This window comes from Lactuca serriola, chromosome 5, assembly GCF_051521515.1.
Source record: "Lactuca serriola cultivar US96UC23 chromosome 5, Lser_US96UC23_V15, whole genome shotgun sequence".
Taxonomy (NCBI): domain Eukaryota; kingdom Viridiplantae; phylum Streptophyta; class Magnoliopsida; order Asterales; family Asteraceae; genus Lactuca; species Lactuca serriola.
Genome location: NC_136412.1, coordinates 75,224,055 through 75,239,351, shown reverse-complemented (window position 1 = coordinate 75,239,351; position 15,297 = coordinate 75,224,055).

The following is a 15,297-nucleotide window of genomic DNA, read 5'->3' as shown; positions in this document are numbered from 1 at the left end:
ACATGGGAGATTGTTGAGCCAGAGGGCCATGTCGGTTGAGCTTAAATGGAGTATACCTGGGTGGGAAAATCAGAGTTTAGATCTCAAGGTTTTTGACTGGTGAGGCACCAGTTGGAGTCGCAAGACTCAAATAGGGGTGGAGATGCTGCATCGTGGAGGATTGCAGTCTGATTTAAGTGGTCGGGCAATGGCTTGTGATGTCAAAGCTCTATATTGAGGATTATATTGTTCCTATTTCCCATTTGGATAGGATGGGTGAGTGAGTTTCTGATGTCATGAATTAGAAGAAGACCTTGTGGGGTACTAGGGACTTCTGATATTAGCACCAAGAGTATTTTGTTGTATGAGAACATTGAGTTACATTCTTATGTTGGGAAGGGTCATCAGTGAGTATTGTGACCAACGAGGGCTCGAGTATGCCTTGTTGAGTTTGGTAAGTCGTATACCAACAACTATTTTAGGAAAACGAGAGGAGTATATCGAGATGAAGGTTTTTGCATTTATGCAGTGGATCGACTGTGAGAGTGAGGTCTCCCGTGCTATGTCGATTCTTGCAGTGGGGTGATGACCTAGGATTCAAAGAATGAAGTGGGTGATGGTCCATTATTTCCAAAAAAGGAGGAAGTGTTATTCTAGGACCGTCGGAATAATTGCATGTGCAGCCGGATGAGGTTATGGGTGACTGGAGACAGTCACATTGGGAAGTTCTGAGGATTTTATCTGAGATTCGGGATATATGGAGTTGCTTGGCCTGTCTTTGGAAGATCATCAAGTGTTACGTAGTACGTTCCAGGAGTCAAGTGTGGTGTATCTGGTGAAACAGTTTGTGGAGTAGACTGTTGATATGTCAATTGTTGATGGTTGAACCCTGAGTGGGGAAAAACTGGGTATTCTGTGGAGAGGATCAACCATCTGTTCAAGTTACGGTTAAAAGATTTGGTTATGGGGATATGTGGTACGAACATATGAGACTTGGGTTTATTGGTGGACAAGGCAAGGTGCAGAGCGAGATGATGCATATTGTACGTATTCAGGAAAGAACGAGTGTATCCACGGCGAGTAGCCGTGGGTCAGGGATCTTATGGTGGTTAAGGACTCTTTGGAGTTGCAATGGTTGGGTTTGAGGTGATTGGTTCGTTGAGGTCCAGTTTCAATTGTTGGGATTTGCTAATTCAATGTATAGATTGTTATTTATACTCCGGGAGGAGCAACAATTGATTTTTCAATTAGTTTCAGAGTTTGTATGAGTAGCTTCACATGGTTTTGATCAGTAAGAGGATGGGGTTTCAGATGGTCGTCAACGTGTTCTCAGTCATTCACGATTTCTTCGTGTTTCAATTTGTGAGTGGAGTATTTCGAGGTTATGAGTGGTGCGAGAAGAAGATTAATGGTGGTGCCCAGCCTAGTGGAACCCTATTGGACCTAGACACTTAACCTTGGACTGGGCTAGTTGGGCCATTAGTGGACTTTTGTGGACCCATTTGGTATTGGGCCTTGGTGGGCCTATTGGGCTTGGGTTATTTATGGACCGGATTGGTGGACCATATTTAGACATAATATGTGAAGGTTTGGTCTTAGATCCTAATGGGGTTAATTGTGGGTTTGGCTCAGTGTTAGAAGTCAGAGTACAACAACATTTATAGGATTTGTTTGCCATCCGAGGTGACTCTTCTCACTATACTTACCTGTGTGGTGATTTGTGTGTGACCGGAGGGTCTTATTCGTGTTATTGACCGGAGGGTCTTATTTACACTATTGATTGGAGGATCTTAGTATATTATTGACCGGAGGGTCTCGTTACATATAGATCAAAGGGTCTTAGTACATTATTGACCGGAGGGTCTTATCTATATATACTGTGATGTCTGTTATTATGCATACTGTCTTTGTGACTTATGTTGTTATAGTATTCTACGTATATGTTGATCTTATATGCTTATATTGAGATATGTGATATCATACATTTTGTCTGGTGATTTATGATATATATTATCATGTGCATTGTTGAGATAGGATCAGAGGGTCCAACCTGAGCCGTAGGACAAGAGGGTCTCCACTGAGATACATGACCATAGAGTCCTTATCGAGATATAGCCATGAGAGGCTAATTATTGTGTCTGGTATTTCGGGGAACTCACTAAGCTTTGTGCTTACCATGATATGTGTTACGTGTTTCAGGTACTTCTCAGGATCACAGGAAGGCGTCAACTTGATTATACACACGAGATGGAGTTGTGTTCGAGGAACCTGGGTTTTATTCAGATAACTATGAACACGTGTTTTTCATAATTGATATACTGAGATTTTGTGAGATGTGTTTATGATATTTATGTGATTTTAAAAATGAAAAATTTGTGTGAAAATTTATGGTGTTACAATGGTGGTATTGCCAGGCAGACCAGTAGACAGTTCCAGAGTTAGGGAGGGAATGGGTGTAGGTTCTGGAGTCGGGCAGTTTGATGACTATATGAGGGAGTTCATCTCATCTGAGATTACGTGTAGTATCCTTGAGCAGACTCATGTGATCTTTGGCTCGGTCAAGGAGGATATTCTGGAGATCCTTGACGAGCGATTGAGCGCCTTTCGCGCTGAGATTGTGGGTTTGGTCGGGAAGCGCTCTCTGACTTTCATGGAGTTTTAGGCATGTGGAGTGCCAAATTTTCATGGGTCGAGGGACCCCATTGCAAGCAGTAGGTGGTTAGCAGATGTTGCTAACTCCTTCCATACCAGTCGTTGTCCCAAGGGGGACACGATCAGACTAGCTTCATGCCTCTTGAAGGATACGGCGTGTGATTAGAGGGAGAAGGTTGGGCGTGCTATTGGAGATGATGTTGCTATTGATTCGATGACCTGGAGTGATTTCTCGACCAGGTTCTAAGCTTAGTTTGCACGGGTGGTTGAGGTGCAGCAGTTGGTGCGAGAGTTCCAGGATCTCTGTCAAACTACTAAGACAGTGGCTGAGATCACCACTATGTTCAGGAAGAGGGCACTTCTGGCTTCGAAGTATGTGGTAGATGAGGAGATGAAGAAGGCCCGGTACCATGAGATGCTAAGGAGTGATATTTGGCAGTTTGTTAGCCAATCCAGCTACAAGACGTTGGAAGACATGATAGTGAGGGCTAGAGAGAGGGAGATTGACTTGGAGATGGAGAAGAAGAGGAAGCCAGATTTTGTGTCGAGTGTTGAGGGTTACGGAAAGAGGACCAAGGTATCTAATTCTAGATCGAGAGGCCAGCATGGTCGTAGCCGTTGTGGAAAGTGCGGCAAGGTGCACGAAGGGGTGTGCAAAGTGAGTGGTTCTGGCTACTTCAAGTGCGAGCTGACTAGTCATATCAATAAGGATTGTACTGTTGTCACCACCACTACTCAGGTATCTGATCTGATTTGCTTGCAGTGCAATTAGAGGGGCCACAAGAAGGCGATTGTCCAAGTTTGGCTTCAGCAGGACCGGTGTCAGCACCAGCTCTTGTGACTCTTTGGATTATTGACGGCCACCTGGGCCGGGAAGATGTGCATGTGGCAAAGAGTAGGGCTTTCCAGCTGACGTCAGAGGAGGCGCATGCAGCTCCTGATGTTGTGACGAGTATGTATCTTCACCTAATCTCTTTATTTATTTTGAATTGTTTTCTTATGTTTATGTGTTTTATTTATAGGACCATTCCTTGTGAACAATATCTCTGCTTTGGTATTATTTGATTCCAAGGCTACCCGATCGTTTGTATCACTTGCGCTTAGCAAGAGATTTGCTAGATCTCTGGGGGAGCTAGATTGTCCTCTAGATGTGGAGATTGTTGATAAGATGCGTTGTGTATGAACCAACTTGGCATGTTGGTGAAGGGAACTCAGCAAGTTGGACGCTGATTGAGAAATCCTATTTTTAGGATGTTGCACCCTATTTAAAGGCCTTAAGTTCTTTGGCTGGCCTTCTTGCCAGCTTCCTCTGTCCAGAAACCCTAAAATCGAGCCTTATCTTCCATTGTTGAGTTTAAGAGCTTTGGGAGAGACTTGGGAGTTCATTTTTTTGGTTCTTGTTGAAGGAGCTAAGGAATTAGGAGTTACTTGGCTTGAAGAAGAAGTCTTGGATACAGAATCTCTGTCTCATTTGCCATGTTTTTGAGGTATCAAGTGTTAAATTAGGTATCTAAGCCCATAACTATTTTGGTATGTACTTGACTCGATTATTAGCATGGTCCTTTTGGGTTGCCTTCACCATAGCAACTGATAGGATGAATTAAGGAGAAAGAGGATTAATTATGATTTATTAATATATTATGTGAATAATATATTAAAAGAGAAATCATATTGTTTAAGTAATACTTATCAAGAATTAATTTAGAATTTATTTTGTGGTCCAAAGAGATTAATTAAGTTAATGGGATTGCTACTGTAATTATAAGATAGTAACAAAGTTGGGGTTAAGATCCATAAGGAAGCAATGGACGAATTCTATATGGGAGTCCATATAGAAATCGTCCAAGGGGCCTTCTGGAAGGATCTTTGGGCTGCTTAAGGACTAAGCAAATGGATTAGGGTTTCCAACACTACTAGAAAAACAACCTTTTACAACGCGCAATGCGTGTCGTAAAACGCTCAGACGACACACAAATGTGTGTCAAGGAAGGCCCTGTCATAACGAGAGATGACACGCTTTTGTGTGTCGTCTATAGACGATGGGCATTTACAACACACATTTATGACACGCATTTACGATGTGTGTTTTACGACGCACAATGCGTATCAAGGAAGACCCTGTCATAAAGGAAGACGACAGACATCTGCGTGTCGTAAGCTAACGATGAACGTTTAGGACATGCATTGTGTATCATTAAAGCCTCTGTCATAATTGAAGATGACACGCATTTGCGTGTTATTAAAGCCCATGTCATAAATGAAGATGACACGCATTGTGTATCATTAAAGCCCCTATTTTCTAGTAACTTGCAAGTTGAAAACCCTAGTAGCCTCAACTATATATGGACCCCTAAGGCTCCTAAAAACGTGGCTAAATATTCCTAAGAGGATCTTGGACGTTTTGGTGCCTCCTCCTCCCTCTCCTAAGTCATCTTGTTGCTAGTGGTGTTTGTGACTCCATTAGAGGTGCAACATTTGAGGCACTAGGCTTTCAGAACTCAAGATCAAGGAGGTTTGTGATTGTTATTACTACATAACAATCAAGGTAAACTTTCTAACCCTAATCATATGTGATTTTCAGATTTGTATGCTAGTCAATTAGGGTTTGTTGCTTTGGTATTCAATATTGTATGTTTACTTAGAAAAACCTAGATCAAAGCAATTAGGGTTGCATGAACACCATAAGAATGATGTTATGCTCATAACCCATCAGTGTTATCAAAGCCTAGGTTGTTTTTTACAGTTGAATAGATGCAAAAGTGAACTGCCAAAGGATCAAAAAGTCGAATTTTTGCTGTCTGTGCAGCTGACTCGGCGAGTCCATTAGTGGACTTGGCAAGTATCATGAACTCGGCGAATCCATCAGTGGACTCGGCGAGTCTAGGGTGCAGTTGCCGGGATTTTCGATTTTTTAACCAGATTTTGTTGAGGATTACTTCCAAAACTCGTTTTTCTTGCCTAAAATCGATTTTTTTATGTTTGGAATGGTTATCATTATCAAAATTGATGGATTTGGTTAAATTTGGATAATATAGGATTATCATAATTCAAATATTTGACCTAGTAAGTTTGAAAAGTTTCAATTTACACCCTTTAGGTTTTATAATTTAAATTTGAATTTAAAAATTTTAGTTTTTGAAATTTAAATAGTTAAACCCTAATATTTTGAAAGGTTTCAAAATTTCTCCTTAAGGTTTGGAAATTAAAATTTCTTAATTTTGAAATATTAAATTCTAAAACCTTAGTATTTACTTATGGTTTTATTAAAGTACTTAAGTGTGTAATTAAAAGAGAGTTAATAAATCCATAATGTAATGGTTTATATTTAATTATATTAAAGGTATAAATTATTAGATTAAACCACCTAGTAGTTTAAAAGTGTAAAATACACTCTTATATTATATAAAATTAAAAGTCTGATATTATATATGTATGAGTAAAGAGTCAGTCTTACCATTAGTAGGCCTCATTCATAAAGTTGGTCTAAAAAGGGTGTTTAAGGAAGCGGCCTGTAAAATGACTGCCATTGGATATCCACTCTTACCCACCGCACTATTGACTCGTGGAGGGTCGTTAGTAGAACGGATAGGATAGGACACAACCTTCCATTATAAGTATAATGAAATACAAAGTAACTAAACACTTTTATAAATTCCCAAATCTTAGTTACTTTAGGAAAAATGTGGAATAGGTGCTAATCCATGAAATTGCACATTGCACCTTGTTGGTCATTAGTGGAGCGTGTGTGGTTAACCGACACACTAACATGGGACCAATAAAGGATGGAAATGGGTAGCTCGTAGACTATCATAGATCAATGGAGCGTTTGTGGTTAACCAGCACATTGATTAGGTGATAGACGTCTTCAAGAGTACCAAGCTAATTTGCATGGTTATGCACACCTTGTTTGTGATCCTCGACATCCCAGTCTGTCACAACTGGAAATTTTGTGTCATGTAATCTATACACTCAAGTTAATGTGAATCAAAAACTTAAGAACATGATTGACACCTACTATTATGACATCAAAAACTTCAATCAAATACATCATGCAAGTACTACAAATAGTCATCAAACAATTGGAGACCCTAGAAGTCCTTGTTTAAGTCCATTTTGGACTAGGACTTCCTTATTGGATCCAAATGGACCAATAAGCTTCCAATTAGACTATCATGGGCTTAGAACCCTAATTGGGCTCTAATTGGACCCACACTAATTTATTTCAACATTTTGGGCCATGTTGGGCTTAGAATGAAATAAATTAATAACTATGAACCATAAGTAACCTAAATTGGCCCTAACAAGCCATAAAAATCACCTTTATATTTATTTGGACCAAAAATCACTCAATGTAACCATGAAAATTGGGCTTAAGCATTTAAGGCCCAAACAATTTCTTTTCCCCCACCATTCTCGGCCCAAGGCCCAAATCCAAGAGGATAAGAGGAGAAGTTGACTTTGGATGCCACCTCATTTTTATTCATTGGATATCCATGCATTATATCCCATTCTTCCATGAAACATCACTTCAAAATCACTTCTATCCTCTCCTCTCTCTCACTCTCGGCCACATCTCAAACACACACACATTTCACAAACTCTCTCAAAGAACATTCAAGAAAACTCTCTCCTTTCCTCCCCATAAATTTCGAGATTCTAAGAAGCTTTCAAGAGGATCTTTCAAGCTAATCACCATCTTAGGTAAGTATTTACTTATATACATGATCTAGCTATTTCATTCCATCAAAAACCTCTTCTAAATCTGTTCCAACTTGTGATCATACACCTTAGAAGTCACCAAACTCGAGATCTACCAATGAAAGGTGCTAAGGCCGAAAATCACTCCATTTTTCTTCCATTTTCTCTTCAAAACCGAAACCACACCCAAGGTGAGCTTCATACCCCCTATTTTATGTTTTTATGAGTTTTGTGGGGGGGGGGAATACAAGTGAAAGTGTAGATCTATATGTGTTTTGTATGCCTTGTATGATTTCCATGCTTATATGTATGCTTTTGTGTGTTATAAGGTTGAATCTAGCCATAAAACCCCTCAAAACCGAGATATACCTTATGTTAAATGATTTTAGCATCAAATATATTTCTACATACAAAGTATTTCTAGAAAAATGGCTAAATGGTTTAGTAACAATTTCTTTGGGCTAAAAACACAAATTTTTGGACCTAAAATGTGAAAAATACAAAATTAAGGGCCCAAATTGACATATCACGAATTCTGATGGATGAGGTGTGTCAAAACAGTTTCAATAAAACAATTTCTGGAAATATACTCATTTAGAGGATTAAAAACATAAACTTCAAGCTTAATGGGCTAAAAATGACATTTTCGGCCCAATGAGGCCCATTATGCGAGATTTTCTGTTTTGGAGGGCCAAAACTGTGTTTTTCTGTAAAACAGTGGACTATAAGTGTTCCAAGTCCTTTTCAAAGGTTTAAAATGCTTTTTAAATTTAAAAAGGACCAAAGTTGCAAAAATTTTACAATTTGGGCCAAAATTGTCAAAGTTGCGAAAAGAAGGGTTCTAACCGAGAAAACTGAAACTTCAGGGACTTAAACTGTTTTCATTGAAAAATATGCTGAAAAATATCAATTGCAATAATTTTTGGTGTTAAAATGTCAAGAAAATTGATTTAAGGACCAAACCGGAAAGTATTTAATTAAAGAGTCGAAAAAGTAAATTTTACAAACAATGAGGGGCTGAAAACAGAAAACTTTCAAGGCTAATTCAATACATACAATTTGATCAAATAATGGCACCGCGACTATCGACGAAATACAATACATTACAATACCAAAAGTCGTTGTTAAACGAATTGGTTCGGTCTCGAACCAATAAAAATCCGAAACTACTAACACGACGACACTACGACACTACGATTCATACAAGTAACGTTTGGGAATTCAATATACATGCGAGTGTGCACATACGTCTACGCACCATCTTTGGGCCCCAAAAGTGTAAAATCTTGTTCGTTGAGTCTAGCTAGCCCAATGACCTGATCTTAAGGCCCGAAGACCTCTATCTTACGAAGTGTTGGGTTTTACCGATCTAACACGACGTAAAAGGACTTTCAATGGCTTATATACTACTGGTCCCCAAGGGTCCTTTGGTATTGCTAGTAAAGTCTACATTTAATGCGAGGCGGGTCTGGGACCCCTCGTACATTTTTATCCCCAACCGGTCAATGGAGTCATCGAGGTCTTCGTGTCCTCTTTCTCTTCGGATGTGGGACTACACATAGTCAGGGCGATTGGATAACGTGATTAGTATGGACGACGCCTACGGGATCGTTAGTATAGCTATAAACTGGTCGTTTGTGTAATGCGTGTTTGTAGCAAATAATCATGCTCAAAAATAATCCAACGTCGCCTGGGACTGACACTACGCTCTATGCAATGGTTTCAATGTAACTTCATGGAATTCAAGGAATTAGGAAAACATCGGGTTTTCCTAGGGTTTTCAATACATAAAGATTCAAAATGCATACAACTTCAATGAACAAATTTTTACAAGTATAGAAACAAACAAGCATACCTATGGATCTTCACAAACGTTTTCAAAAGCTTTACTTTTCAGAAAATATCGGATTTTCTGGTGATTTTCAAACAATACGAAATATTTTTTTTTCTTCAAATACTACTTATGAACTCACCAACATTTCATATGTTGACGTTTTTCAAAATACTTGTATTCTCAGGGAACCAGTGAATCAAAGGAAATCATATTCAGTGATGGCTTGCAGTTTATTTATGTACGAATCGAACAATTTATTTTTGGGAATGTAATATTTAAACAATGTATTTCATGTAAACTTTACTAGTTGTACTATATTGATGCATGGTGACGAATGTTGTTACGTTTCATATATATATTCAATGTTATGGTATTCAATTGAGTCACAACAGCCCCCGGACGTTTCCGCCGTCTGGTTCGGGGGTGTGACACAGTCACAAACTTGAAGGGAATAATCGAGATTAAACATGCCATTGAAAAGTTCAATGAATCTCAAAAGATATAAGAGTTTCAAAACATTTAAAACCTAATTTTCTTTTCATTTTTCGTGGTGGAAATTGGTAAATCATCATTTACCTGCCTTCAAATATTCTGTAGTTGGATACCACATCCATCTTCCGAGTTGTAGAATATTGTGTTGGATCCTAGCCTTACAATCTTATTTGGGTGTTTTATTAAGGACTCAATCAACTAACTTGAATTTTCTCCCGTCTTGTAGATGTCTAGGTATGACAACTATGGTCTTCCTAAATCCTTTGGAAAAAGTTTTCCTCATAAAAGTGGAAGTCCACATACCGATCAAGGTGAAAGATCAATCCCTTATTTATGGTTAAGTGGAACTTCACTTCCTCCACCTCCTCCAATTATTCTCCCTGACCCACAAGTTTGAAGACTTGAAAAGTTTAAGATCACTCAAGCCCTATTGGCAAGTAAACACGAAAATAGAAAGTGTGTGTGTGCACACGTCTTGGAGATGAAGTCACACATTGACAAGTTGGGAATGTTAGGTGTAATTGTCTCAAAGAAGTTGGCTGTTGACTTGGTTCTTCAATCAATTCCCGAATCATATAGTGAGTTCACTAGAGAGTACTATATGATGGACCATGACGTGACCCCCATTGATCTTACCTATTTGCTTATTTCTGCTGAATCAGCAATGATTTGGCGCACTGATCAATCAAATTTGTCTAGTAAATCAACCTCCCATACATCTATGGACAATGGCAACGTTGGAAGTTCATATAACGTTTCTCTACGCAAGAGAAAGACTAAGTTTGAAATTGTCCCATGTACCATTCCGAAGGAATCCATTTGTTTCTACTGCCAAGAGAATAGGCATTGGTTGCAAAGCTGTCGTACCTACCTGAAGGATCAAGAGGATGGGAGAGTCAAGATGTATGACTCTGCTTCAGGTAAATCCACTATCTAACTCTATTAAGTTCCTATTTGGAGATTCTTAATACATGATGTGATCAGATTATATTTTGATGTGTTGTAGGATCGAAGAAAAGAAAGGAAGCTTAAAGGAAGAAGTGAGATGAGTCTGATCGCGAAGAAATGGATTTTGATCGCATGATTCGATGATTGGATTTTTGAGTTGCTGCTTAGATTTATGATAGATTTCTTAGGAATATGTAATAACATAGTTTTCATTTGAATTTGTGTTGTAAGGATAAGTTTTCCGCACCTTTTTATAAATAAAATAAAATTTGATTTTTGTCTTATTTATATCTCCTTACAATGTTATTTGTGAAAATTGATGCTTGAGTGTTTCTATTATAAGCAATAATAAGTGGATGTGATTCTTAGTTATGTTATTTATGGTAGTGTCGTAAATTTCTAAGTAAGGAAAGATTCTCATCGCTCAAGTTTCAATTGGACAGAAGCTTGGAATCATATGATTTGAGTCATGTGATGTATGGAACTCTTGGTACTTAGGAAATTAAAACTAATTACTTGTTCACATAAGTATGTGAGTCAAGACTAGGAGATCCGGTACGCAATGTTGTGCATTAGTCAAGTCCACCACAAATAACAATAAGATTATTCATCATGATTTACTAAAATTCTAGTAAATTTGGTTATGCTTACAATATTAAGTGTAATTCTGAATCATTGAAAAGTTTCGATGAATGGCAGAGCGAATAAGAAGAATCAATTGGGCAGAAAGATAAAAGTTTCTCCAATCTAAAAAGAAGGGAGAGTACTTTAAGTATCATGTTTTATGATCATCTCATTTATTATGAAACCATATCACAATTGATCCTCTAAGTAAATCTCAGTGCACTAGTATGGCCAAGAAGAGGAATCAGGAATTGTTGAAGTGGTTAAATCAGAAGGTGAATCATATGTTAATCAATTATGTTGTTGCTAATGGGTATAAACTGTGGTATGAAAAAAATGATTCAACTAGATTATTAGTCAAATGTTGCAAAGGTGAAGAAAATTCTAAATGCCCTTTTAGATTGTAGGCAACTTGGATGAGTAAAGAAAGATCATTTCAGATTTAAGTCATTAATCTTTGAACACAACTGTTGTAGGGCCTTCAGTTTAGGTGCAATGGTAACATATAGTTGGATTGGAAAACACTTAATGAAAAACATAATAGATAATCAAAGAACCAGTTACAAGAAAATGACAGCAGCAGTGCTTAGAGATTTTAATCTACAAGTTAGTGTTGGTCAGTGTAGAAATGCCAAAAAAAAATGCATTGTATGAGATAGAAGGGAGTTTGGTGGCACATTATGAAAAGCTTAGGAGTTATGGTTTGGAGCTACTGAGGGCTAATCCAGGTTCAGCAGTGCAATTAGATGTGGATATCATGTCTGATCTACAATCCATTATTCAAAGATGTAAATTCTGCTGTTAGTTGTTGGTAAGGATGCTAATAACCAAATATATCCTCTATCATATATATATATATATATATATATATATATATATATATATATATATATATATATATATATATATATATATATATATATATATATATATATATAGTGAGTAATTATATACATTTGTACTTTCTTCAAGTCTTCAATCTTCCTTCTAATTGAGTGACAAATCTCTAAGTCGCACTTCGGTCCATTCTTTTTTTTAGTAAACATCCTTTCCATTACTTACACCCTAATATCTTCCAACATTTTTATTATGGGTTTTTTTCTAGCTTCCACAATTGTTCCATTAAAGGATTTTGATATACCTAATTTAATGACATCACTACTACTATCTTCCTTAAAAAATGCCCTAAACCATGTGTTTGGTTTTTTTCCATCCCATATTCAATTAACTTGATTTCCTTCATTATACCTTCAAAGAATTAATAGAAAGTACATACATTGAAGTGTAATTGTTCAATAGTTGAATAAGAGGCATTCTAGAACCCTCCTTGAGGCTATGGACAGTTTTAAGGAGCCATTAGAGTTTCTAGAATCATTCTTGGTAATTAGGAAGCTGGATAATTACCCAGTTCAAGATAATATTATTATATTGGGTTTGGGCTTATCTAGGGTTTCGTGACTACATTATATAAAGGCCCATAGGGCTATGATTTTCGGCCACTCATACCTTAGAGAGTATAGGCCGAAATTCTGATCTTCTCACCCCTCTTTCCTCAATATCCTTCTTGCTTGTGTTTGTTGTGAACCACTACAGACATGACGCTTGTGGTGCTTGCTTCCAAAAGATCAACAAAAAGGGTTTCTTGATTGTTTTCTTACACAATCAATAAGGTATGTATTCCATCTTATGAATTCAGATTTCGACAAGAAATTTTATAGTTTCGATAGTTCATAGTTTGTTGCCTTTACGTGAAAGACATAGATCCTTCGTAGGTTGCATGTGCCCTAATCATTTAATTGTTAAATGTTTTCAACTTAGTGCATAAAATTTTTGTAACCTACATTTTCCATCAATATCTTCTCTGGATTTACTCTAATCCCTCTTTCGATATTACATTCCCTAGGAACTTCCCTTCTTCTGCCCCCAAAAAGTCACTTCTTTGGGCTCAACTTCATGTGAACGAGTCTCAGTCTTGCAAAGTTTTCTTATATGTCCTTTAAGAATAACTCATCGGTTCAACTTTTTATAACCATGTCGTCCACGTATACTTCCATTTTCCTACCAATCTGTGGCTCGAAAACCTTGTATGCCTACGTTTGGTATGTTGCTCATGCATTTCTTAACCCGAATGGCATTTTAGTGTAACACAAAGTTCCTCCATCCGTATGAAAAGAAGTTTTTCTTCGTCTCCACTATGCATGTGTATTTGGTGATATCCTTTATACGCATCTTGGAAACTTTTCCACTTGTGTCCGTGCAAAGACTCTATCTCTCGTCTATGGACGGTAGCAAGTAATAGTCTTTTGGGCATGGTTTGTTTAAATTTGTGAAGTTGACGCACGTTCTCCATTGATTATCTTCTTTCTTTACTAAAACAGGGTTTTCCACCCAGGTCAGGAATACTGATTCACATACTATCCCTTCCTCCACCAATTTGTCCACTTCACCATTTATTACTTTGTTCCTTTCCTTCGATTGACCTTCGATTGACCTTTTTTTGTCTGATTGGTTTTGCACTCGACTTATCATTTACCTTGTGTTCTATTAGTTCTATTGGTACACCGATCATGTCGGTTGGCTACCATGCAAAGACGTCGGTGTATGTTCTCAACGGTTTGGTCAAATCTTCCCTCAAAGTTTTTTGTAACGTTGCACCTATTCATATTGCTTGGTCAAGGTAGGCATCGTTTGTGATAGTTTTAATTGTTCCTTCGAATGGGAACTTGGTTTCTCTGGATGGTTGGATTATATTTTCCGCCACTAATATCTCTGCACATATGTTCAATGGTTTGTTGTAAATCATTCCATAGCCCTTATTTGTTTAGAATCGTATTAGGTCATGAATTTTTGATGCGATAACTTTAAATTTCTTCATTGCACTTCTTCCACTATCGCAATAAATCCAATGTATTCCTATATATTGTACGTAACCATGTATCAAAATCGGTTCATCACCTTGTATGTTAGACTTTCGGTTCCTCTGTGTATCGAACATCCCATGTAAATATGGTGCAATTTCATTTTTGTTATCTGTGGCTGGGATATTCTTGGTACGAGTGTTATTGCTTATTATTGTGTTGTTAGATACTATTCAATACGGATGGTGCCGATGTTTCTACATGGCCTTCCGCCTACATGGTGGAGATCGAATGTCTCATTTCCTCCTAATGAGTAGTCCAAAAGGTACATTGCATGAATGAACAACGGCTAGGTTAGAAAGTCATACCGAGGGTTGGACCCCGATATTGCTCTCTGATGCCTAAGTTAGATGTTGTATGAGGTCTATCCCAAATTGCATAGAGTTTTAAGGTTCAATGAAAGCTTACCTCCTTCTTTGATATGGAAGGGTTTTTATAGGTTTCCCCTTATCCTCAGGTACGAGGTTATAACTGGTCAATTGATAATGCCTGGGTAAAGACATCATATAGATCCTTGTACAACTTGTTATTTTATAAGCAAAGACCATGCCTTTTCCCGGAATGTGGGATATGCCTTGTGTGTTGCTTTTTATATGTTGTGCCATAGGATTGTCTCTTGGGTTTATTTTTGACGGTTGTTGGTTATTCTTTTATCGACCGGGTTGGATATAACCGGTTCTATGTGGTCATTTCTCCTTATTAGGCCTTTTATTGTTGTTTTCGTTTTTACCCGATCAATGGTCGATATCCCCTCTTTATTTAATAACCGACATGGGTACACCATTATTTAACTATAAATACTGTCTTTTATACTCCTTCAGAAGTGATGTCTTTTATTCAATACTTATCTATTCACCTACTTTGTATACATATAGGTCTTTCATATATATATATATATATATATATATATATATATATATATATATATATATATATATATATGTTCATGAATAATTACCATCATTTAGAATTTTACCATGGTATATAAGACCCAAAACTATCAAATGTAAAAGAGTATAAATGAATGAAAGTATGATTTTATTATATACCTCTGATTATACAAAATATCCTTCAACTAACTCTAGGAAAATACTATGTTATAGCATATAACACACAAATAGATTAAATACACATTATATACCAGATAAGCAA